At 35.9% G+C, this 17,873-nt stretch overlaps 1 protein-coding gene and 1 pseudogene across 2 annotated transcripts in view; both read left to right on the forward strand.

The window, feature by feature from the left end:
* The window catches only part of NRG1 (neuregulin 1), a 1,003,358-nt gene that overhangs the window by 71,472 nt on the left and 914,013 nt on the right, over nucleotides 1–17,873 (forward strand). The window lies entirely within an intron of this gene.
* LOC308511490 (large ribosomal subunit protein uL22-like) overlaps nucleotides 1–17,873 on the forward strand; it is a 193,614-nt pseudogene that overhangs the window by 44,691 nt on the left and 131,050 nt on the right. The window lies entirely within an intron of this gene.

The following is a 17,873-nucleotide window of genomic DNA, read 5'->3' on the forward strand; positions in this document are numbered from 1 at the left end:
TTCCTTTATTTTGTGCCCCTTCAACACTCACACCTATATCTTTCCCAACTTTTGTTTACATTTTTCTTAATGTCAAAACCGATTAGTCATCCTCCTGCTTAAAATCCTCCACTGGGTTCCCAGAGCTTTCAGGTTGAAGTTCAAGATCATTAGCATGATTTACATGGCTCTTCATAACCTGGCATTTTCATCTCTGGCCACTTTCCCAAAATACAGCCTACTCAGACCCATGACTAACTACTTGTAGACCCCTGTACAGTGAAATACCGCCATGATTTTCCATGTGCACTTATTTTACCTTGGAGTCTCTCTTTTCTTTCTCACCCCCTCTACCCCCCACTCTTCCTCCACCCAATTCTCTTCTGGCTCTGCAACACTGGGCATTTTTGTCATCTTCCTAACTTCTAATCTGAATGCCTCTCATCTTTATTCCCATAGACATGGGCACATCTTCTCAGCAGTTACCATCCTCTATTAATAATCTTTGTTCACTGTCCTTGATAGTGGACATCGAGTCTCCCGGGTTTATGATATTATAAATTGCAAATGCCTATTACAAATAAATGAAAAAATGAACCTAAGAAACATTTTAATTGTTCTTATGTACTCCCTGTATTTTCATTCACTTTTAATCAAGCCTTGGTCTCACTGAATTATATTTATATTAACATCTATATGAGAGCATCATATTCAAACAATTGTAGCCTTAATGGTTGAATCTTAGGACATTGCCAAGATTTTATCGTTGGCCCTACATTCAGACAAATAATCAGACACATAGAGTAAAAGTTTTAACCCAGAAATTCTGTGAACTCATGGAAAGAGATTGAAAAAGAACCAAGGAGCACTTGCTCAAAATCAGGTACTTCTGCTATTTATCCCAATTTCTTCTTTTTATTATTGGTTAAGAAATGTTAACATTTTAAAGGTTAATGTGTTGGTGTTTAGCCCTCTCTGGGGGTGATTGATCATTTTAAATGTAAACCCCTTTGTGACTGTGATGCATAAAGTTATAGTGTTGAAAAAATTCAATAATAGTTATGATCTTCCAAGAAAACTATTGAAATGTGAGAATATTTACAGTAATTGAGAAATCATACATTGATGACCTTTGAGATCACAAAATAGTCTTCAACTTTGAGATTATAAATTTTGGTCTTGAGACCGAGCTTGTTTTAGTGAAAGTGCTTAACATATCTTAAGTTTATAAAATAAGGTAAAATAGAAGAGCATATTTTAGGTTGTCCAGTGAGATTCCTTGCTGGGATCTCTCACTGTGAAGTGTGGTTGTGGATCTGAGTGTCTTAGTGATTCTTTTCCATATGCAAGAACCACAGTTCAGCCTCTTGGTCTGTGCTAACCAAGGATGAGTAAAGAGTATGGTCATCTGGCAGAGGCTTGGGTATTCTGCCTCATGTAAGCAGGGTGCAAAGAGTCTTTGTATCAAGAGAAGGTTTGTCATGGATTTCACTAACTTTCCAAAGGAAGAAGCAACTTTTTCACTTTGTGGGGTTGCTCCTACTACCTAGCCTCTTCTCTAACTGCTTATCATGTTCGAAATGATCTACAAACACAAAGTATGCTGTTATCATCTTTGGAGCACTGTGTGCCACATTCTTTTTTTAAAAAAATATTTTTTGCAGAGAGAAAAGGAGTGGGATAGAGAGCTAGAAACATCGATGAGAGAGAAACATCAATCAGCTGCCTCCTGCACACTCCCTACTGGGGATGTGCCCGCAACCAAGGCACATGCCTTTGACCGGAATCGAACCTGGGACCTTCAGTCTGCAGGCCGATGCTCTATCCACTGAGCCAAACCGGTTAGGGCACCACATTCGTTCAGTACATTTTCTCAGTTTAATTAATCACCTATCTCATAGGTCTTATCTCTAATTTAGAGATGAGTAATCTGAAACTTGGATTAAATGAACATTCAGCAAATATTCAGAAGTAGAAATACTTTTAAATAAGAATGGCCCATAGAGTTGATGTGGTCTCTCTTAGGTGGGGTACTAGACCTAGAGGGAGGGTCAAGAAATTTTCCCGAAGTCACATAATTATTTGTCACGCAGGGACTAGATCTTTTTCTTCCTGGATTTTAGTTCACTATTTGCTTGGTCATTATTCTTAATAGAACTTTACCTACATCTAATTAGTGAATTGGTAATCATTATATATCTCCCCTCTATATGTATCAGAGGAAAGGTATAACAGTTAAAAATATATATTCCGTAGATACTCAAGTATAAAATGTAGAGAGAAAATAGTGGAAGAGAAGTGTTTTTTTCTGATTGAATACTAGTAGTATCTTTAGGCCAAGGCCAATGGCGTGTGTAGAAAAAAATGCACAAAATTGCTTTAGTAACTCAATTTCAGAAGAGTCTGACCTTGTCAGAAAGATCTGTTATATCTGCATGAGAAATATTAAGAGTCTAAGAGAAAGATGACATGTTCAGGATTCTTCACTGCATTCGAGTATCTGAGGAGCCAAAGGGAGAAACTTCTGTTTGTTCTTTGAGTGACAAGTTTGTTAGTTAAGATTTTCAGGCAGAATATGCTTTCCAAGAGTTTGATCTTTGGCCCTTCACCACACAGAATACTCTAAGTACCAGGTTGTTAAACAAATTACTTTTGATTACGGTATTGAGAAATTAAAAGATGCCAACATTTTTATAAACCAAATACTAATTGGGATGGAAAAAATTTCCATGGAAATGGAAAACAAAAAAGAGCTGAGGTAACAATGCTCATATCTGACAAAATAGATTTCAAAATGAAGGCCATTACAAAGACAATAAAGGTCACTACATAATACTAAAGGGATCGATCCAACAAGAGAATATATTCTTGGTAAACATATATGCACCCAATATAGGAGTACCTAAATACATATAAAAAATTTCTGGAGGACTTTAAGGGAGAGATTGACAGCAATATAGTCATAGTAGGGGACTTTATTACTCCACTGACTTCCCTGGATAGATTTTTCCAGACAAAAAAATTAACAAGGAAACAGTAACTCTAAATATCACAATGGAGCAGATGGATTTAATTGACATTTATAGGACATTTCACCCCAAAGCTGCAGAATATATATTTTCTCAAGTGTACATGGGTCATTATCAAAGAAAGACCACATGTTAGGACACAAAACAAGTCTCTGTAAGTTCAAGAAGGTTAAAACCATATTAAGCATCATCTCAGATCACAATGGAATGAAATTAGAAATTGACTACAGTAAAAACACTCAAAGACATTCAGACACATGGAGGCTAAATAGCATGTTATTAAACAATGAATGGGTTACCAAAGAGGTCAAGAGAGAAATAAAAAAAACTTCCTGGAAACAAATGAAAATGAACACACAACAACCCAAAATCTATGAGACACAGTGAAAGCAGTCCTGAGAGGGGAGTTCATAGCACTACAAGCATACCTCAAAAAAAAAAAAAAGAAAAATCAGCAATAAACTATTTAACCCTACAACTTAAAGAATAGAAAAAGAGTAAGAAAAGCCAAGAGTAAGTAGAAGAAAGGGAATAATAAAGGTTAGAGCAAAAATGAATGACATAGGGAGTAAAAGAAAAATACACACACACAAAAATCAATGAAACCAAGAGCTGGTTCTTTGAAAAGATAAACAAGATTGATGAACCGTTAGCCAGACTAATCAAGAAACAAAGAGAGAGGACCCAAATAAATAAAAACAGAAACGAAAGTAGTGAAGTAACAATTGACACCAGAGATGTACAAAGGATTGTAAGAAAATACTATGAACAAATATAAATCAAATGCTAAATTAGCACGACCAAAGATGCATATCAAACAGCCTTGTAAATTGCAGTGCTCTAGGTCAGGGGCTGGCAAATTTTTTTTAAAAGGTCAGATAGTAAAAACTTAAGCTTTGTGGAACAGAGGTCTCTGCTGCCACTACTCAGCTCTGCCATTGTAGCCCTAGAGTCTAGGGCAGCCGTGGGCAAACTACGGCCCACGGGCCAGATCCGGCCCGTTTGAAATGAATAAAACTAAAAAAAAAAAAGACCGTACCCTTTTATGTAATGATGTTTACTTTGAATTTATATTAGTTCACACAAACACTCCATCCATGCTTTTGTTCCGGCCCTCCGGTCCAGTTTAAGAACCCATTGTGGCCCTCTAGTCAAAAAGTTTGCCCACCCCTGGTAGGGTCTACACTTTATAAATTAATGTGATTGTATCCCAATAAAATATTATTTATGGACTCAGAAATGGAATTTCATATAATATTCACATTAGATGAAGTGTTATTCTTCTTTAGGTATTTTCCCAACAACCATTTGAAAATGTAAAAATCACTCTTAACCCAGAGTGTGTATAAAAACACGGATTTGGTCTGAGACCTGTACTTTGCCAGCCTTTCTTCAGGTGGTTGCCCAGTGAGAAAACTGCTCCAAGTGTGGAGGGATTACAGTGGGGTGATGGTACTGGGTGATTACATTTACTGGCCATTTTGATGATTTATACCCATCTTTTCTTATGATACTGAGAACAAACCTTAGCACCAGCTAATGTATGAGGATACTTAGAGTTGGAGAAACAGTTTTCTGTGTGGTTTGCCTGCCTTGGAGTTAGAACATCTTAAGGAATGAAAGTAGCACACTGCACCCACACAACTCAGGGGGTTGAATTGATACAAATAAGTGGTGTCAGCATTTCTGTTCTAAAACAAATTTCTCAATGTTCTGAGGTCTCAGCACTTTTCCAGGCACAGCAGATTGAATCTTGGCACACAAACTCCAGGTTTCATTTTTCTTTTCATTTTGCTAGTTATGTTCCAGAGCCAACCTCTTTATATTATAGCTCGGGAGTGAAAATGGAAAGATCATTGAAATGAAAGAATAAAAAGATGCCCATTTAAATTTTTTGGCAACTGTTGGCCCAGTAGGCTTATTTTAAAAGAATTTTTGCATATTTCAAATGCTTTCCTTTGGACTTGTGTTTTATATAGTTATTATAATTGGAATGAAGAGATTTTCATCACAGGGATGCTTCTTCTTTTTTTTAAAAACATATTTTATTGATTTTTTACAGAGAGGAAGAGAGAGGGATAGAGTTAGAAACATTGGTGAGAGAGAAACATCGATCAGCTGCCTCCTGCACACCCCCCACTGGGAATGTGCCCGCAACCAAGGTACATGCCCTTGACCAGAATCAAACCCGGGACCTGCCCTTGACTGGAATTGAACCTGGGACCCCTCAGTCTGCAGGCCGATGCTCTATCCACTGAGCCAAACTGGCCAGGGCGGGATGCTTCTTTAAGATGTCTTATCACACAGGTGGAAAGTGTGGTCACCACAGTTTTTATTTCAGAGGAGAACAGGCTAAGGTGTATCACAAAATTGCAATAGTGATGATCAGACCCTTATTTGAAAGATATTAGTGATAAAGTCTGAAAAACAGGGTTTGGGGATTACTACATATTTAAAACTGATGCAATCTGCATTCCCTTCATCGTAGGCCATAGCATATTGTCTATATCTATACTGAATTTCTTTTCTAATAGTTCTTAAGAAATTATTTTGCCCTAAAAGGGATCTGGTTGGTACAAATTAGAAGTACAGCTTTGTAACCACCTATTAATAGATGCAGGCTAAGTAAACATAAGAAATAAAATGTAAGTACTCTATTTAGATGAGAGATACTCAAAGAAGCCATTAGCTGAGAAGTGTTAGACTAGAAGATATAGATTTTTTTTAAAGGTCAGGTAGCAACTAGTCTTGAGACCTAGAGGTTCATGGGAAGCAGAAGAACTGATTGCTATTTTTATGGAAAAAGAAACTTTTAAAGGCAAACTTCTGGCACATGAATTATAAAACTGAAAATATTCACATGCTTTAGATTTTTTATTTTAGTAGATCTAGAATGAGGCCTGGAAATCTACATTTTTATACAGCTCCGCTGATGTCGCATGTTAAGTTCCGTGGAATAGAGTTTGAGGCAGATATTATGTAGGATGTTTATCAGGGAGTGCTCTGGGGGATACTACCAGTTGGGGAGAGATGCATGCTTGGAGAAGAGGAAAAGGGGAACTTCAAAGCAGTTGTAATCGAAATGCCTCCTGATCCTAAGGAGCCCTGGAGATGGGGTGGGTGGTCATTGCGGAGGAGGACTTTGTACCATTGCATTGACCAACCATTGGATGCAGGGAAGGCGGTGGTGTGTGTGTGTGTGTGTGTGTGTGTGTGTGTGTGTGTGTGTGTGAAAACTTGAAAGAGGCAGTTCTCTTCAATACAGGGTAGTTCCCAGAGAGGGTCTAGCTATGCATAGTCACTAGTCAACACTCCTGGTCCCTAAGTTTGAGCATGTCAGTTCAAAAGGTGTTTCTGGACAGCACACCACAGAATTCACTACAACAGATGATTCTTTTGATTGAAAATGATTGCTAAGGGGTTTCTGGGAATAAGTGTTTGGACTGCAGGGCAGGCAAGGGAACATTCATTTCTACATATACTAAGTGCCTATTATGTACTTGAGATATAAACATGAAGAGAGAAGTTCTGTACATTCAAGGAGTTTCCCATCTAGCTGGAAGGAGGCATGTAAAGAAACAGTTAAAACATAATTACAAAATAGGGGGTATATACAGGTTTCAAGATTTTTACAAAGCATTTGTTCACAAAACAATGTTCTATCCATGCTGCTTATTTTGATTTGGTAGATTACAGCTTCCAAATCTAAGAGTTAATTGAATTTTCTTTCTCTTCACAGATGTTTTCATGTCCTCTAATTTTTTATCACACTGTGATGAGGCAACCAGCGTCTTTACAAAGCAAATACTCTGCTCTTCTGCAATAAAAAAAAATTCTGAAAATTAAACCATCATTATGAAGTGCCAAATAGGATAAACTCTTGGCATATACATATATATTTTGATACCCTCTCCCAATTCTTCCAAATGAATGACCACAATCACACCATATATATTTCTTCTATAAAATACATTAAATTATAGCTAAAACATTTACTACTCTTTTAGACCCTTTAAGAGCCTATAATTAAAGTGATTAGTGTTCCTACTATATGCATAAAATATTAATTTATTTTATCACAATATATTTCGTTTACACATTTGTCTCGACTATTATTAATTTTCAGGGAACTTTCCTACAGTAGCATATGAACATGATAACAAGCAAAAAACAAACAAACAAACAAACAAACAAACAAAAAGGTGCACACCAATGTAAGAAAGTTGAGAATTTTTGTCATCGATTAAGGGATTACTGCTGCATGCTAAATTCATAGCTTACCCAATTCAAATTTATGCCTCGAAAATATTACAAAAAAATTACAAGTCATGGCCTTTAGGATTGCTTACTAAGTTATCAAAATGGTGAGAGGTAAATGTCAATGCACTGTTCTATACACAAATTATTCACAAATTCCATTGATTGGTTTTTATGATCCTTATTTCATGACACCCTAAAATCATAAAACAGTGGGTTCTTTAAAAGCCTGTTAGGATATTTCAAGGTCTCAGAAAACATCTTGGAATTTTTTTGTGAGCAAGAGACAAATAGCAGAGATGATTATATTTTGTTTTACTTTTAAATTCCATAGAGACTCATTGATTTAGAGGAGACTCTAGGATTTATCTGCTCCTGGGCTTTTTAGTTTTGTGGTAATGAAGTTTTCACTTAAAAGAGAAACATGGGTGAAGTGGGAAAGGTTTAAATTTGTGTATATACTTATTTATACACATATATACATTGACAAATGATGTTGGTGCAGTTTGCTTTCAGCAGTCTATTTTAGGTAAAGGTCAGAAATAACAGTATTGACATAAGTAAATACTGAGGTAGAAGTTGGTAATGAAAAATTTTAAAACAAACAAACAGTGTTCTTTTTCTACTTTGTGCTACTTTGCTGAAAGGTCATATTAAAAATAAGTGTCTTATGCTTCTACCTTTAGGAAATAACATGTATTATACAAATTCACATGTAGGTCTTATTTGCTTTGGCGAATACTTACAAATGAGAGTGTAATTTCAAAAGAGAAGAACATGATGATATTGGACAAAATACCGTAGCATTATAAAAATATAACATTGGAAAGTAATTGGTAATTTTATAGAATTTATTTAGAGTCTATTTAGAGAGTCTTCTCTCTAAATTTACCACTGAATGTAATCAGGCTTTTGCTGGTCTTCAGTGTAGACCGATTTGGAGAACTTGGTCTTCTCCAATACTCTCTTCTTATCAATGAGGTAGAAGGTCCACAAAATGTGTTTTTTTTTTTCTAGAGAGTTTTCTTTTTTGTGTATATTTATGCCTAATCTTTTTCTAAAATATATTTAAGGCACTCTATCAGAATTTATACCATATAAGAAAATAATATAAATACAGAAATCGGGACAAACAGAAAGTAAGCTTTGAAAATGAAGAAAGAGGTTGGAGTGAAGTTAGTATAAAATTTTTTGAAACTCTGTTTATTTGCTGAACAAAGGCCACAAATTTGCCTAAATATGCTCATATTTTATTCTAAGAAAAACACAGCTATGTTTTCTGTGTTAAAGTAAAATCAAACCAGTCACGCTGTGGGAGCCCAACTCTTCCTCTAAGTGACCAGAGACAATTTTCTCTTTTGTCATCAGAAAGAAGCCCTCTGGAGTAATGAAGCTGTATCTTTTAATGTCTCTTGAGTTCTTAGATGTTTTCAGGTGGAAGAGAGCAATACAGTGAAAACCAGTTTTCCTAGAAGAATAAAAGCAATCAATCCAGGAACAACATTCCTGTGGTTAGATTAATCCTAAACTGAATTTCAGATTATTCAGGAATGGAGATCTGCATAGACTTTAGGCAAGTATCAGTAATTCCAATTTCTTTAAGACTGATCATTGTTGAGGAAGCAGTGATATCAAGTTTATGTTCTCTGTGCTTCCTGACAAATGCCTGTAGCACATCACTTCTGTGTTGTCTGCAGGTTTGGACCACATATCTTCGTTATTTCATAAATTGGGGACAACAATGACATACAGAGATGGAAAGTTTAATGAGGACCACTCACTCTTTCAGTCACATACACACACACTTATACAGATGATTATATTGATATGCATGTACACATACATACATGCGTGTACTTAAGAATTTGTGGTTTAATATGGTGTTTCAAATCAGTGGGGAAAGATAAGTTGAGTAACAAATGGACTTGAAGCAATTTGGTATCAATTTGTCTAGAGATAGTTATATTCCTATCTTATAAAATATACAAAATATAGATGGGCTAAGTATTCATGTAATACAATTATAAAAGTTTAGATTAAAATATAGAATATTTTTATAATTTTGCAAAGGGAAAAGATTCTCGAGCAACCATGAAATCCATGAAAAATGTGGAATATTAATGTAAAAACAATAAGAAGTAATGAAACAAACTTTGGTACGGCACAAACTATAGTAAACACTTAAAAGTCATTATAAATAAAGTTAAAAGATGTGACAGACTTGAAAATTATACTTTAAACACATTAGACAAAAAGTTTCTGTGATTTTTAAAGAATGTCACCATATTAACATGGGGAAAATAAAATGGAAAAATCAATAAAAACCATTTTCTTTCCTCTTTGAATTCAAAGAATCTGTACCCATTATTTTTCTCTTTCAAGGGGTAGCATTTTTCACAAACTTTAATGAATTCTACTAACTGCTAGGAAAGATATAGAGAAACAGGACTCATATTTCTGGAATGCAATTTGGCAATATCTTGAAACTTTAACATTACATATGTGCTGACCTAGCAACTGTTCATACAGAAATCACACCTAAAAATATACTATAGATTAAAACAAGGATATATATATATATATTAAGTATTTACTGAGACATTATTCTTATACCAACTTTCTGGGGAAAGCCCACAAGTCCAACAATAGAGTAATGTTTAAGTAATGATTTTAGTAACTCATTATTAAGAAGATATTGTAAGATTGTGTTTTTAAAGGCTAATGACAGGAAAATTCATGCCATAAAGTAAGATGAAAAAAGTAAGATACAAAATTACATAATATATATACATTTTGCAAATATATATATATATATATATATATATATATGTTATGTATATTTTATACATGCAAACTATAACCAGAGAGAAGTAAATGTCTCTATCATAAATATAAATTAATAGTATTTGGATTCATACAGGATATCTCTATTTTTTGAAATATATTTTTCAACCATTTTGGAATTTTCATCAATAAGCATGTATCAATAATATAATTTGAAAAATATTGAAACAAAAAATAACCCAATCAACTTACATATAGTGAATAAACATATTTTCCAATGGGAGAAAAGCACAAGAATGTTTAAGAAAATTCTTACCTTAAATGTAGTTTGAAACTTTTAAGGCTCATCATCAAAATACAACTGCAATATTAAATACAATGAAGGTTTTAACAACCAGCATAATAGCCATGGTCCTGTTTGAACTAGAATTTTATCACATTTTAAGACATGCACCTATCTTATCCTGCGGCTATGATACCTCTCTTATAGAGCTGCTTAAAGACTCAGTCTGTACTCAGTCATCTAGAACTTGGTAGGTGCTCAGTGATTTCAGTTCTTTACCTTCTTTATCCTTTTCCTCTAAACAGGGACCAGATATAAAAAGTTCTTTATTGTTTTTTCCCCCTCATACTTTTAAGTTTTCCTACACAAAACTAATGCTCTGGTGATGGGAGCAGAGTGAGACAGCCAGAGTAACCCACTCAGGAACCCTTTCTCACTCCTCTCCAGGATGAAGTTCAGGAGATCATTTCAATTCATTGACTGGCTGTTCACAGCTGTCACTGTTGTGACTGGCCAATAACCTTGTCATACCAGTTACTTGACATAGCCCTTGCTTGTAACTCTGTTTGGATACTTCACTCATTTAAATTCAATCGTATTAACAGAGGCAAATCAACACACATTCCCACAGCTTCAACACCTAAAATCCTGGACTAGTTATCCTAACATCCACCCCAGATTCTGAAAACCCAAACAAATGAAGAATAGGTTATCAGTTGCCTCTATTTTAATCTTCTTTAAACCCTCTATGAATCCTTATGAAAACCAGTGACTGCAGGCATAAAACAGTATATCATGTGGATGTAATGTACAGCATAGGAAATATATTACTAATAGCATGTTAACTTTGTATTGTGGCAGGTGCTTACTAGACTTATCATGGTGATCACTGTATAGGGTGCACAAATGTCAAGTTGCTATGTTGTACACATGAAATGAATATAACATACGTCAACTATAATTTAAAAAATAAATTAATTAAAACCAAACAAAAACAGTATCCTGCCTCACCTAGAATAAGATCGAAGCATCATACAGACATGTGCTTTGAAATCTGGCCACATTCTTTTCTCAGAGGCTGATGTTCTGGGTAGTAAACTGGTTGTGCCTCTGAAGATTGGACTTTCTGCAATTTGATTCCTGACCCTTGGGAAGATTTTGAGGCATCGCAACCCTTGCCCACTTCCTTCCTACTCCCATCTCCAGAAAAGCCTCGGCTAATCTCTGGGGCAGGGATACAGCCAATGAAAGGATGGATGTGAAGTCTTGCCTGGTTGCATGGTAAACCCAGTTGCCACCTCCCCAAGCCCTATTGTAAGAGTGCACCCACTTGACTCCCCTGCCTGCCTTCCAGATAATGAGAACTTTCCTAAGGGAGAACAGGCTGGCTTTGGTAGATGTGAGCTTTTTCCTTCAGATGTATATTTCTGCACAGGCTACAAAAATCACTTGTTTGTGTTGCTGGATGACTTTTGTGTTGGGCCAGGTGAATTTCAAGATCTTCTTACACAACGAGAATCTAACATTTCCTCTTTCTCTAGCCTTTTTCCAACCTTAGCACCACTTTAAATAAAATGAAGATGATGTGAAAATTTTGCTTGGGGTTTACCAGTCTTGTGTTATGGAGTCATGAAATAGTTGACTGACGCCGCTTACTTGGAGTTAGGCCCTTTTGAAGAACTCAAGAAACAAGAAACTTTTGCTATTCCCCTGAGGCTAGACTGTCTAAAAGAAGATGTTCTGTGACAATAGGAAAGAGAAAAGTACAGCATCGATGTACTTATCTGCTGCTGGAGAAAGACTTTAAATTAAAAGTACTGAAGCATAGTTCATACTCGGTCACAGGAGTGAGTCAGTATCCCACCCTCTCTTGGTTGTCTGAGATAAAGTAATGACCACATTTACTGTAATTCATTTAAGTTTTTTGAAGTCAATGACCCATACATAGAAAATAATTATATGCTAAAGGATTTGATTACTAGAATTGTTAGATAATAGATTTCATTTCTTTTTAAAAATGGCAGCTTTACTTTCCAAAACCGTATTATATATCTTAGGAATTAAAAAATTCTTCTTCAATCTATAACTTCAAAACCTGCTGAAATAATGATTACTATTCAAAATACTGTTCTATCCAGTTTTCTATGAAAGTTACTGCAATTATGATGATAGAGGTTGATAAGTGTGTCTATTCACAGATGCTGATTAGGCCTAGTTTTGTGGTATGGGAAAAAAAAAATCCTACCTTAGATACACACCCTCCTCTTCTTTCCTTTCATTTTAAGGATCCCTGACCCCATTTCCATTGCTTTCTGTTGCTCTTCCTCTTTCCTGCTCCTAGCCAATCTTATTTTTGCTGGAAGGATCCAATGAATGTTAACAAATCTGTAATGCCAGTGGAGGTTTCTTGAGAAAGTTGACAATAGCCTTCCAGAGACAATGCACTGAACCAATCTATTTCTAAATTTTTGTGGGGAAATTTTTCAGGTCAATGTTGAGGGACTGAGAATGGTGTAGGACAGTGATGTTGAACCTTTTGAGCTTGGCGTGTCAGCATTTTGAAAAACCCTAACTTAACTCTGGTGCCGTGTCACATATAGACATTTTTTGATATTTGCAACCATAGTAAAACAAAGATTTATATTTTTGATATTTATTTTATGTATTTAAATGCCATTTAACAAAGAAAAATCAACCAAAAAAATGAGTTCGCGTGTCACCTCTGACACACGTGTCATAGGTTCGCCATCACTGGTGTAGGACAATAATGTTTACATAAACTTTAAACTCACAGTGTATAATGTGATTTGTCCACCCAGCCTTCACACACCCACTGCTTATTCCTAAAATTTTTTTTTCTAAGCCCATAGTGGTTTATGACAAATTGTATGTTTGCAGGTTTGGAGTCTAAAGAAGAGGAGGTTTATTTAAGGGGCGTATTTATTGCGGGTGAAAGCTATACTTACTATGCTAATTGAAACTTAAATTAGAGCTTTACCTTTATAACAAAAATCCACTGGCTTCCCTTGGTATCAAATGGTCAGAATTTAGAGTATATACATTTCTATTTTTGTATCTGGACAATATGATTACACATGATTACACAGATGACAAAAATGTTATACTTTAATCTGTAAATGGGACATCAGTAAAATCAGGAGTGGTCCTTTGTTTTTTGTTGAGTGCTTTTGTATGTTTAGTTTTTTTGTGGTACACCCTGTAGTTATAATTAGGTGATGTAAATCTGTTCATTTGTGTATAAATGATTTTCCTTTTAATTCTGTAACTTAGCATTATGAAGGAACTGGCCTCCCTCCCATCCATTACCCTTCCATTCCCCAAAATGGCACCTCTAATTTTCCAGTTGGTCAGGCTCAAAACTTTGGAGCCATTTAACTTTTCTTCTCTCACATTTCACATCTAATTCACAAGGAACTAACTGAATTCGGCCACTTCTGACCTGAATTGCCACCATCTACCAACTTTTGCCTAGATTGTTAGAATAGTCAGATATCTGACCCTTTGGCGCCTTTATACACTATACTCATTAGCCAGAGTGAGCCTTCTAAACTATATTCAAATTATGTAACTCTACTGAAACCTTCCAGTGACTTCCAACTTCACTCAGTGTAAATTTCCAAGGTTCTCACCATGACCTCATCTGGCCTCTTGTTACCTTCCGGCCTCATTTCCTACCACTCTTCCCAGCTGACTCTGCTGCAAACACCAGGTCTTCTTTCCTTGTTTTAAGTGCCCCAGGGCCTTTTCTCTAACTTCTTTCTGTGCCAGGAATGAAGTTCTTTTGGCTACTGCAAGGCTTAACCCCTTACTTTATGTATATTTCTGTTCAAACAGCACCTCTCAGTGGGGCCTTCCTTGACTACTCTGCATGAGCTAGAATCCACATGGCACCCCTGCCAGTCCCGATTCCCCTAACCTGCTCTATCCTGTGAGCTCCATCATAGTAAGGATGTTCTGATCCCCGATACCTAGAACAGTGACTGCTGCATTGTCGCTGTTTCACAATTATTTTTTGAATGAATTAATGTTTCATTTTTTTTTGTCATTGGGTAGTAGACCAAACCTTGTACAGGTAGCCAAAAAAGCCTACTTCCCATTTAGAACTGTCACGACTAAATATATTTCCCATTACAGGTGCTTAACTTCTTTGAGTCTCAGATTCCTCAAGAATTGAAAATAGTAGGTTGATTAGATCACGTCAAAGGCTCCCCTTGCTCTTAAAAAACATTCTATAAGAAGTAAACACTTATAATCCCATTTATAGATTTGTCCTACATTTTTCATGCAAGGCCAGTTCTCATTAATATAAGACTCATGTAGATGAACAATGGTAGCCACTTGTGTGACCTATAAGCTCCTCCTCCCACAATATCACTCCATTATACTATCCCTAGTTCTACTTTCTGTTAATTCTTTACCTCTTAGCTCATTGTGAATAAAATGTGAAACATTTACACTAGTTTGGACAGATACTTAATCTTGGTCCTGCCTCTTCCTATGGCCAAAGTCGCTGATTATAAAACTCTGCCCCTCCAAGCTGGGATTGGTCCAAAGAATCCTCAGTCTTCTAGGGAAGACAAACCACATTGGAAAACAGAGGCATAGTAATCCGTTTTTAACTTCAATTTTAGGGTATCTGTGAGTTCAGAAATGGGATAGGGCAAATGGGACTCAATACACTTTCTCCAACTTTTTTTCTTGGTTCCCTCTTATTCATCCTTCTGAGCTCAGTGTAGATGCCACTTCTGGAGGATTTCCTCTTAATTCAAGGCTGTGTTAGGTGCCTTTTCTTGTGCTATTACATAGGCCCCTCTTTTTTTTCTCAATGATTGCATTCATATGGTAGTTTATTTTATTTTAACTTATCTGCATTACCCACCAGACTATGTTCTCTAGAGGTTCAGACCATGTCTCTCCTGTTCACCATTGTACACCTAGAACTGAGAACTGGGCCTGACAGTAGGGACACAATAAATATTTGCTTAGTGAATAATTGAATAAATGAATAAATGACTCCTATGACATAATTCTTGGCACTACTACTACTGACCTACCTGTTTCTCTTGGGTAAGATTACCATTCATATATGCTAAAAATGTGTCTTTTTCTTGGTTAAATCACTTACTGGAGAATTTTTAGGTTAAATCACTTTTTAAAAAAAGAATAACTGGAATAGCAGGAAGCTATGTGATTTAAACCAATTTGATAGATTACTTCCTAGTGCCTTGGGGAAATATTTCCTTAAAGTTGGTTTTATGGACTCTAGTACCCTGAGACCCTGAGATTGGATTAAAATGGGTTCCATGGTTCAATTTGTTTGGAAAACACTGCTCACTGGCCTTTCCTTTTGGAATTTTGTCTCAGACTTCAGCCTTTAGATATATTGAGTCATTCAGCAAAGAATTCTGTTTAATTTTTTAAGCCAGATTTCTCAATTCTTTCCATCCTAAGAATAAATATTCAACATTGTATGTAAACATCCTACTGAACTACTGTTCCCTGGGACATGGTTTAGGAAATCAAGATGTATGCACATAGGGGTCACTGAATAACTTTAAATTTAAGAGTGGCAGACATGTGGCAGTGAGCAGGGAGGATTTAAAAGGGGTGAAACCAGGGGAGAGGCTGTTGCAGAAATCTTGGTGGAAGAGGATGATGTCTATACCAACGATCTTGTAGTGCCTATGAAGAGTAAAAGTATTTGTACACAAAATTGTTCTTAATATGGAGTATTCTCTTATGAGAGTAACTGAGGTGGTTAGGGAATCAGGGCTCTGCAATGCCTTTTTAAAATTTCATTTTCAAGCTAGCATGGTTCCTTAAATAGCTGTGTCCATCACTACTTAATGCATGTATAATGCCTTGCTCTATGTATAATCGTGTTACAAATCAAGGTATTTACAGCCAACTCTAATTTATTATTCTCAAAACATACTGATTTTTTGAACTAGGTTTTTTTGAACTGTTTATAATAACATGCAAATGCCTCTATTTGTATAGGTCTTTTCCTGATAAATGTGTGTGTTATACACGTGTATTTTCTTGAGATGCCGTAACAAAGTACCACACACTGAGTGGCTTAAAACAACAAAAATGTACTCCCTCACAGTTCAGGAGGCTAGAAGTCTGAAATGGAGGTGTCAGCAGAGCCATGCTCCCTCTGAGACTCTGAATAGAGTCCTTGCTTGCCTCTACCTAGCTTCTCAGCTGGGCGATCAACACTTGGTATTCCTTCACTTGCAGCTACATCACTCCTCTCTACCTGTCATCAGGCGGCGTTCTCCCCGTGTCTCTCTGTATCTAAATTTCCCTCTTTTTATAAGGACACTTGTCTCATTGGATTAAGTGTCCCCTATACTCCAGTATGACCTCATCTTAACTAATTACATCTGCAGTGGCTATTTCCCCAATAAGGTCAGATCACATTCAGAGGTACTAGGTGTTAGGACTTCAACATATTCCTTTTGGGGACACAACTCAACACATGAAAATGTGTGTGTGTGTGTGTGTGTGTGTGTGTGTGTGTGTGTGATATGACAACATATATACAAAGAAGTTTGTCTTCCCAATTTTACTGATGCCTGGTTTCATGAAATTACCTTCCTCTATAAAAATGGATAATAAAGCCAGTTCTGATAAGGCATTAGAATTGGTCATGGCTGCTCTTCACACTATAAACCAATTACTTGCTACCCAGATCTTTTCATACATAACATATTATCTCACATTGGAGTTTGGAATGTGAAACTGATTTTTTAAAAAGGTGATTCTGATTAATGTATTCTTCTTGGTCTAGCATTCATTTATATTTTATACTTTAGCTCCCCTCCCTTTTCTTGATCTAAATATATTTTCTCTCAGGTTATTTCACTAAACTCTTCTAAACTAATTTTGTTGCTTTTTTGTTGGTGGGAGGCTAGGCAGGGTGGCCTTTTTGAGAGCCAAGCTGTACTGACTTTTCCAGGTTCATAAATATTAATAATGTGTTACTGTGCCTCTGTATGCAAAAATATTGTGGAGATGGTACAAAAAAAGTCATTTTATGATTTCAGGCAAACCTGAAATAGCAAAAAAGGAGGGGGAAAGGCATTTGGGGGAGCATAATATCTAAATCTTAATATTCTACACTGCTTACTAAGAAATAAGAATTTCTCTTCTTCTGATAATAATATTGCCAGTGGCATGAGTGTTTCCTTTTTTAATTTGCACTTTACTTCTGATAACTATTTTTTTTCTTTATAAGACAGTTATAAAAGAACAGAAGCTAGCTGGTACTTTGAATAAAAGAGTTGAGATTGTGTAGGGCAGAGTTGTTGCTCAGCTTGCCTGAGTCTTTTGATGAAAATTTCAATTTAGAAGAAAAGGACTTGGACACTTGCTTTCTAAGAGACTCAGTGGGTCCAGGCTATCATTCTTAAGAAATGGATTGAACCTTCTTAGTAGCATCTCATAAAAAATTTAGTTAGCTATAAATGTTTAAGGCTGTTGCAGCTGAAATCATTTGCCTTCTGGGGAAAAAT

This window comes from Myotis nattereri (genome assembly GCF_964212035.1).
Source record: "Myotis nattereri genome assembly, chromosome: 2".
Taxonomy (NCBI): domain Eukaryota; kingdom Metazoa; phylum Chordata; class Mammalia; order Chiroptera; family Vespertilionidae; genus Myotis; species Myotis nattereri.